The 7,599-nt window shown below is 43.2% G+C and overlaps 1 non-coding gene across 1 annotated transcript; it reads left to right on the top strand.

Annotated features, from left to right (window-relative positions):
- Nucleotides 1–7,302: 7,302 nt before the first annotated feature.
- Trnat-ugu (transfer RNA threonine (anticodon UGU)) lies at nucleotides 7,303–7,376 on the top strand. The gene has a single exon. It is a non-coding gene; the product is annotated as a tRNA-Thr (tRNA).
- Nucleotides 7,377–7,599: the final 223 nt, after the last annotated feature.

The raw sequence follows: 7,599 nt of genomic DNA, 5'->3' as shown, positions 1-7,599 counted from the left end.
AGTGTGGTTTTAAATAATCGCGGATGGCCTTATGGTTGCGATTGAGTGGGTAAACGTGATAGGACTGGAGAATGTTCTTTGGTGAAAGGACCCCATCAGTATTTAAATATCATGGTGTTATTAGAAACCCCGTTTGCCAGAATATTTTATACAGGCATCGTTAAATGAGTGTGAGTAATTCTCGCCTTTATCTCCTGCGGGTGTCACGAATTCGTAGAGAGTACATCAGGAATCCGATTAATCTGAATTAGTTGCCCCAGTGCAGGCTCCTTGAGGTCTGATGTTAAGCACATGCCGCTTTGATTTGATAATGTATACCATTTAGCTGGAGAACGCAGGACCTCAGTGGTTTAGTCTGTTATTACCACAACGCAGTTACTGCTACGCTGAATACCGTAACACCCACAAACGCAAAGTACATATATTTAAAAAAGCTAATAAAAATGCTTTTAACGCCTTTTTAAGAGACAGTCTCCACTGCTTCCGACCTGATCACGTAAGCATAGAAAATTTGTGGAATGATTTCAAAAAGATAGTATCGACGGAAATTGGGAGATATATGCCACATAGATTAATAAGCGACGGTACTGATCCCCCGTGGTACACTAAACGGGTAAGATCGCTGTTGCAGAAGCAACGAAAAAAGCATGCCAAATTTAAAAGAACGCAAAATCCCCAAGGTTGGCAAAGTTTTGTAGAAATTAGAAATATAGCGCGTACTTCAATGCGAGATGCTTTTAATAACTTCCACAACGAAACTCTGTCTCAGAATCTGGCAGAAAACCCAAAGAGATTCTGGTCTGGTGGGACTTCAAAATGGCTCTGAGCACTATGGGACTTAACTTCTGAGGTCATCAGTCCCCTAGAACTTAGAACTACTTAAACGTAACTAACCTAAGGACATCACACACATCCATGCCCGAGGCAGGATTCGAACCTGCGACCGTAGCGGTCGCACGGTTCCAGACAGTAGCGCCTAGAACCGCTCGGCCACTCTGGCTGGCGGTCTGGTGGGACTGACGGATAACATCGAAAAAGTTCAAAGAAGAGCGGCTCGTTTTGTATTATCGCGAAATAGGGGAGATAGCGCCACAGACATGACAACTGAATTGCATAGGCAATCATGAAAACAAAGGCGTTTTTCGTTGCGACGGGATCCTCTAATGAAATGTCAATCACCGGTTTTCTCCTCCGATTGCGGAAACATTCTGTTGGCACCCACCTACATAGGGAGAAATGATCATCACGATAAAACAAGAGAAATCAGGGATCGCACAGAAAAAATTAAGTGCTCGTTTTTCCCGCGCGCCGTTCGAGAGTGGAACGGTAGAGAGTCAGCTTGAAGGTGGTTCATTGAACCCTCTGATAAGCACTTAATTGTGAATAGCAGAGCAATCACGTAGATGTAGATGAACACTTTCGTATTTATTTGCTGGACAACCAACACTCTTCCCTGGCTTATTATTTCGTCCAAAGCAAATAAATGTGTCACCAGAAAGGAGCGCAACGTTAGAGGAGCTTGCGCAGTGTAAGTGAAGCAAGTGAGTTTTACAGGTTGCAGTGTCACTGAAATCGAAAACTCGTCCAACAAAAAAGCTGTGCGTGAATCAGTTTTTTAGTGCTCCATAATCTCAGCCGAAATGGTGGTTCACTCCCTAGTGACGCGACCTCTCAGTTTTGCGTACCATGTTCGAAACAGGATTATTCTTTCTATTTATTTTATTTTCATTAAATCCCCATGTTCGTAGAAGGTTACAACAATAATATTTCTTATCAAGTTAGAAGCCACTAGAGCGTATTACTAACTGTAAAATTACAACACGGTTTCACAATAAGTGTCAGATATTTATCATATTTGTGTATAAGGTACACACACCAAAAAAAGTTTTGCGTCATCCCGGTTCCCAGAACTCCTGGAGACAGACGTTGACTGTTGATATTGTATCACAGACAGTCCCTTTGACTGTTCAGAAATGTCACTAAACCCGCCCAAAGATGTAAACAACAATGGATGAGCAGCGCCTATTACACGGAGGGCGTCCGACAGCCGATCAGTTCCAGACATTCCACCAGGAAGTAGGTACACGGCTCGTGTTGTCTGTAGTTCAACCATGCTTAGACGGTCAATACCGCTGGTAGATGGCGTCCGCATTGTTACTTTGTGCCAGGAACGGCGCTCGACAAGGGAAGTGTCCAGGCGTCTCGGAGTGAACCAAAGCGATGTTGTTCGGACATGGAGGTGATACAGAGAGAGAGGAACTCGCTCAGGCCACCCAAGGGCTACTACTGCAGTGGATGACCGTTACCTACGGATTATGGTTCAGACGAGCGCTGACAGCCACGCCACCTTGTTGAATAATGCTTTTCGGGCAGCCACGGGACGTGGTGTTACGACTCAAACTGTGCGCAATAGACTGCATAATGCGCAACTTCACTCCCGACGTCCATGGCGAGGTCCATCTTTGCAACCACGACAACATGGAGCGCGGTACAGATGGGCCCAACAACATGCTGAATGGGTCGCTCAGGTTTGCCATCACGTTCTCTTCAACTATGAGTGTCTCATATGCCTTCAACCAGACAATCGTCGGAGACGTGTTTGGACTCAACCCGGTGAGGCTGAACGCCTTAGACACACTGTCCAGCGAGTGTCGCAAGTGGAGGTTCACTGCTGTTTTGGGGTGGCATTATGTGGGGCCGACGTACGCCACCGGTAGTTATGGAAGGCGCCGTAGCGGCTGTACGATACGAGAATACCATCCTCCGACCGATAGTGCAAACATATCGGCAGCATATTGGCGAGGCAATCGTCTTCTTGGACGACAATTCGACACCTCCATCGTTCACATCTTGTGAATGACTTCCTTCAGGATAACGACATCGATCGACTAGATTTGTCAGCATGTTCTCTGGACATGAGCCCTATCGAACATGCCTGTGATAGATTGCGAAGGGCTGTTTATGGACGACGTGACCCATCAACCACTCTGAGGGATCTACGTCGAATCGCCGTAGAGTTGTGGGACAATCTGGACCAACAGTGCCTTGATGAATTTGTGCATAGTATGCCATGACGGACACAGGTATGCATCAATGCAAGAGGTACTGGTGTGTACAGGAACCTGGACTCCCACCTCTGAAGGTCTCACTGTATGGTGGTACAACATGCGATGTGTGGTTTTCATGAGCAATAAAAAGGGCGGCAATGATGTTCATGTTGATCTCTATTCCAATTTTCTGTACAGGTTCCGGTACTCTCGGAACCGAGGTGATGGCAGACTTTTTTTTTGGTGTGTGTATTTTCAGCGGTCACAATCTGATTAAATTCTTATTATATTATATATTTTATTCTTATGGTTATTCTTCATCAATATTTGGTCCATTCCCTTCGACGATACCGATCGCAACAACATTCGCAACATAGAAACTCTGAATACAACGAACATCGCACGAAGACAGGTTTGTCAGAATGAAATTTCTTCGCGTGAAAGTTACTCGGGAAAGAAACGTCGTTAACATTGTCGATGATTTTAAGCGTTGGTAATAATTTCGCGCCAAGTCAGGCAGCCATAACGAATCACTTTCAGGAAAACTGGCGCTTGCAACTGATGATGAATCAACATAAACTAGAGGAATTTCACCGAAAACAGTTTCAAATAATTTTCTTGTTTAGTTATTTATTTAATTCATTCACCAAACATACAATTAGTAGACTAATAAGGACAATTTTATCTCAACATATATTGAAAGTATTCCTGCAGTAATCTTCTACAGGCATGGGTAAATAAATGAAAAATGAAAATAAAAATAATATTCGGGTTTTGAACGTGGTGTGCAATACGGTGAAGCCGTAACACTAACAACTGTGCCATCGCTTTTGTTGAACTCAATTGTATGCAGAAGGACATTCACATTATGTCAAAAAATTTGACGTTCGTCTTCTCAGAAACGATCGAGTATCAGCCGATAAGCTAAAGCTTTGACCCATCTTCCACTGAGCGAATTTTCTGAGAAATCGGATTATGGCAGTTACCGTGTTCTCCTCGTCAATACCGGTTTATTGAATTATCCATTACACGTTGATTGGCTCCTGGCGTCCAGTTCACACTGCGTGATGAGCATCAGTCAGTCACACTTTTTCCAGAATCGTAGAACTGTGTTCTTTCACTTGTTGTGTGAAATTTTGGTTGATAGGCGGATGATGTACATGTTTTTTCAAGCATTCTTTTTTAAAAACCGTAAATTTTGAAAAGCAGCGGGTACTACACCATATTTTCGCGAACAACCTCATGTGAACAGTTTAAAAATATAACGCTTCTCTATTTACCGTCACAGTTTCGTTGCTTTCCGGTCAGCCGTTTTCTCGTAATAGTACCGGATCTAGATTGTTGCCATTCGCCTTACGGTAAAATATGTGAACAAGACGAAAAGTGGGAACTCAAACTTTGGCATTGCCTTTCACGGCTATTAGGTTTTTGTGCATAATGCTACATAAATCGCTAATATCAACTACTAATATTTATTTTATTGTGTCCTCCTGTGCAGATGAAATGTCGTACGATTTCTGAGCTGTATTTCGTTTCTAATTTTTATCCTGCTTATGTCGGGGTTTTTCGTCAGCATGCGGGCAGAGAGGTGTAATATGTCACATGGGGAACGGAAGTTGCTTCGTGTAAAACGATACTTTATATTTTGTTGGGTGAAAAGGTGGTGTAGTTTGCCAATCTACGAAGAGTGGTCAGGAGCGTTACCAAATACATCTATGATTGTTACAGAGCAAGCTCCATATCGCATGACGATAAATTCAGTGCGAAGTAATCCATATTTTAAGTAGAGAGAGGATTCTGTTATTGAATGGCTGAAAAAAAAAATGACGTTGACGTTTCGTCTAATACTGTCTTTCGAAGAATTTACTAAAGCAGGTCCACCGGGACATGCGCGACCTTACATCAGATCACAAGACCTGCTCTTGGTGGGCAGAGTGTGGTCAGATAGTAAAGAAATGACACACAATTGTCCATGGCGCACTGCGAATTCGATGCTCTTGAACTTATTTGTGTGTTTATCAGGAACGGGATAGAACAAACTCCTAGGCTAAATGATACCTATAGCTGTACGGACACGATCTGAAAAGCGTACATCACCGAGTCACTTGCACCATCCCGAAAACAGATAGGCACAAAGATCTAATTGCCTTGACATTGTAACGAAACCATCGTTGATTCAAGTAGGCGAATACGACAACAGCGAAATTTAAGGTACTAACGAAAGGGACTACGGTAATTTAAAAAATCACAAACGTGTCCTACAAAATTTATTTCGGTTAATCATTATAACTCGATTTTTTATTTATTGTCACAAATTCACTCTATATTTCACAGTTGAGTGTTTGAGAGCTGTTTGTACATCGAGTGTTTATGAGTAATTTTCCACTTTACTGGTTCTTAAAAGCTAGATTCTTACCGTCTAGACGCTACAACCACTGAACGCTGAAATTTACTGGAACACGATAGCAAAATTGCCACTCTTCGCTGATGGAATAGGCGCTTACCGCACATTACACTAGCAAAGCGCTGATATAGTTGTGATCGTTCACAACAGCCTAGCAGAAATTGCAGTTAACACAGTAGTTACTTTACAAATTCCTTACTGGCCAACACAGTAATAATGTAGTAACGACATGTGCCGAACCAACAAGAGTCCATGTTTTACAGCCATGTTTGCTTTGCCGCCGTATATTCGACGATAAGCGCGACCGCAGCGTCTTAGAATTGACATTCCTGTGAAGAACTAAGATCTAAGAAGTATAGAGACGCTACATGCACTGTTCTTTGGCCATAACCTCTGTATTTCAACGTAAATACATTGGATGCGTTATTAACGTCTCATGTGTCATTACTGTTTTAAGTTCTTGCAACCTACGTCCTCAGTCATTTGCTGGATGTATTCCAATCTCTGTCTTCCTCCATAGTTCTTACGGTCTGTCGCTCCCTCTAATACCATGGAAGTTATTCCCTGATGCCTTAACAGATATCAAATCATCCTATCCCTTCTCCTTGTCAGTGTCTTCCATATAGTCCTTTCATCGCCGATACTCGGGAAGACCGCCTCATTCCTTACCTACCCAGCTCACCTAGTGTCCAACATTCATCTCCAGCACACATCTCAAAGGCTTCTATTCTCTTCTGTTCCGGTTTTCCCACAGTCCATGTCTCACTGCCACATAATGCTGTGCTCCAAACGCACATTCTCAGAAATGTCTTCCTCAAATTAAGCCCTGCGTTTGGTACTAGTAGACTTCTCTGCCCTCTTTGCTTGCGGCAGCCTGCTTTTTATGTTCTCCTTATTCCCTCCGTCATGGATTATCTCGCTGTCTAAGTAGCAGAACTCCTTAAGAATTACAAGTACTTCGTGATCATCACTTATGATTTTAACTTTTCCACTGTTTGGTAACTGTACATATTGTATATTACCCGTCGTTGCCTTATATTAACCCTATTTTTCTCAGGATTTCGAACATCTTTGCTCCACTTTACATTGTTGAACGCGTTTTCTAGGTCGATAAATCCTATGAACGTGTATTGACTTTTCTTCAGGCTTGCTTCCATTATCAACTGCAACGTCAGAACTGCCTCTCTGGCGCCTTCACCGTTTCTAAAGCCAAACTGATCGCCATCTAACAGGTCTTCAACTTTCTTTTCCATTCTTCTGTATATTATTCTTGTCAGCAACTTGAATACTTGAACTGTTAAGCTGATACTGCTATAGTTCTCGCACTAGACGGCTCTTTGAAATCTTGGGAATTGTGTGGATGATGTTTACCCGAAAGCCAGATGGTATATCACCAAGTTCATAGATTCTACAAACCAACGTGAATAATCGTGTTGTTGCCATTTCCCTCATTAATTTTTTTAAATTTTGATGGAATGTTGTCTATCGGTTCTGCATTATTCGAGTCTTCCAAAGATATGAAGACGGTAACTGTTCTCGAAAGAACAGAATACTGTTGATGACCGTGCAGCTTTTCCCTGGAATAAATGATGACTAACTGAGACCCTCAGCTGCCGCAGGTGTTGTTGATATACCTCGATGTGGACAGCTGAAATTGTGTGCCCCGACCGGGACTCGAACCCGAGATCTCCTGCTTACATGGCAGACGCTCTATCCATCTGAGCCACCGAGGACACAGATGAATAGCGCGACTGCAGGGACTTATCCCTTGCACGCTTCCCGCGAGACTCACATTCCCAACTGTCCACAATTCTGCATATGTAATGTAGAATGTCTCGCTATTCATCTATGTCCTCGGTGGCTCAGATGGATAGAGCGTCTGCCATGTAAGCAGGAGATCCCGGGTTCGAGTCCCGGTCGGGGCAGACATTTTCAGCTGTCCACATCGAGGTATATCAACAACACCTGTCGGGAGCTGAGGGTCTCAGTTAGTCATCATTTCTTCCGAAGATCTTCTAAATGGTGATTCTAATAACGGATCTTCAATCTCTTCCCTATCGGCTCCTGTTTCTTCTGCTATCACGTCACCAGGTAAGTCCTCCCCTTCCTAGAGTCCCTCAGTGTGCTCATTCTACCTACCCGCTCTTT

The sequence above is a fragment of the Schistocerca cancellata genome, chromosome 3, assembly GCF_023864275.1.
Source record: "Schistocerca cancellata isolate TAMUIC-IGC-003103 chromosome 3, iqSchCanc2.1, whole genome shotgun sequence".
NCBI classification, from domain to species: domain Eukaryota; kingdom Metazoa; phylum Arthropoda; class Insecta; order Orthoptera; family Acrididae; genus Schistocerca; species Schistocerca cancellata.
The sequence above is the reverse complement of the archived record's forward strand: the minus strand, read 5'-3'. Positions and strand labels throughout refer to the sequence as shown.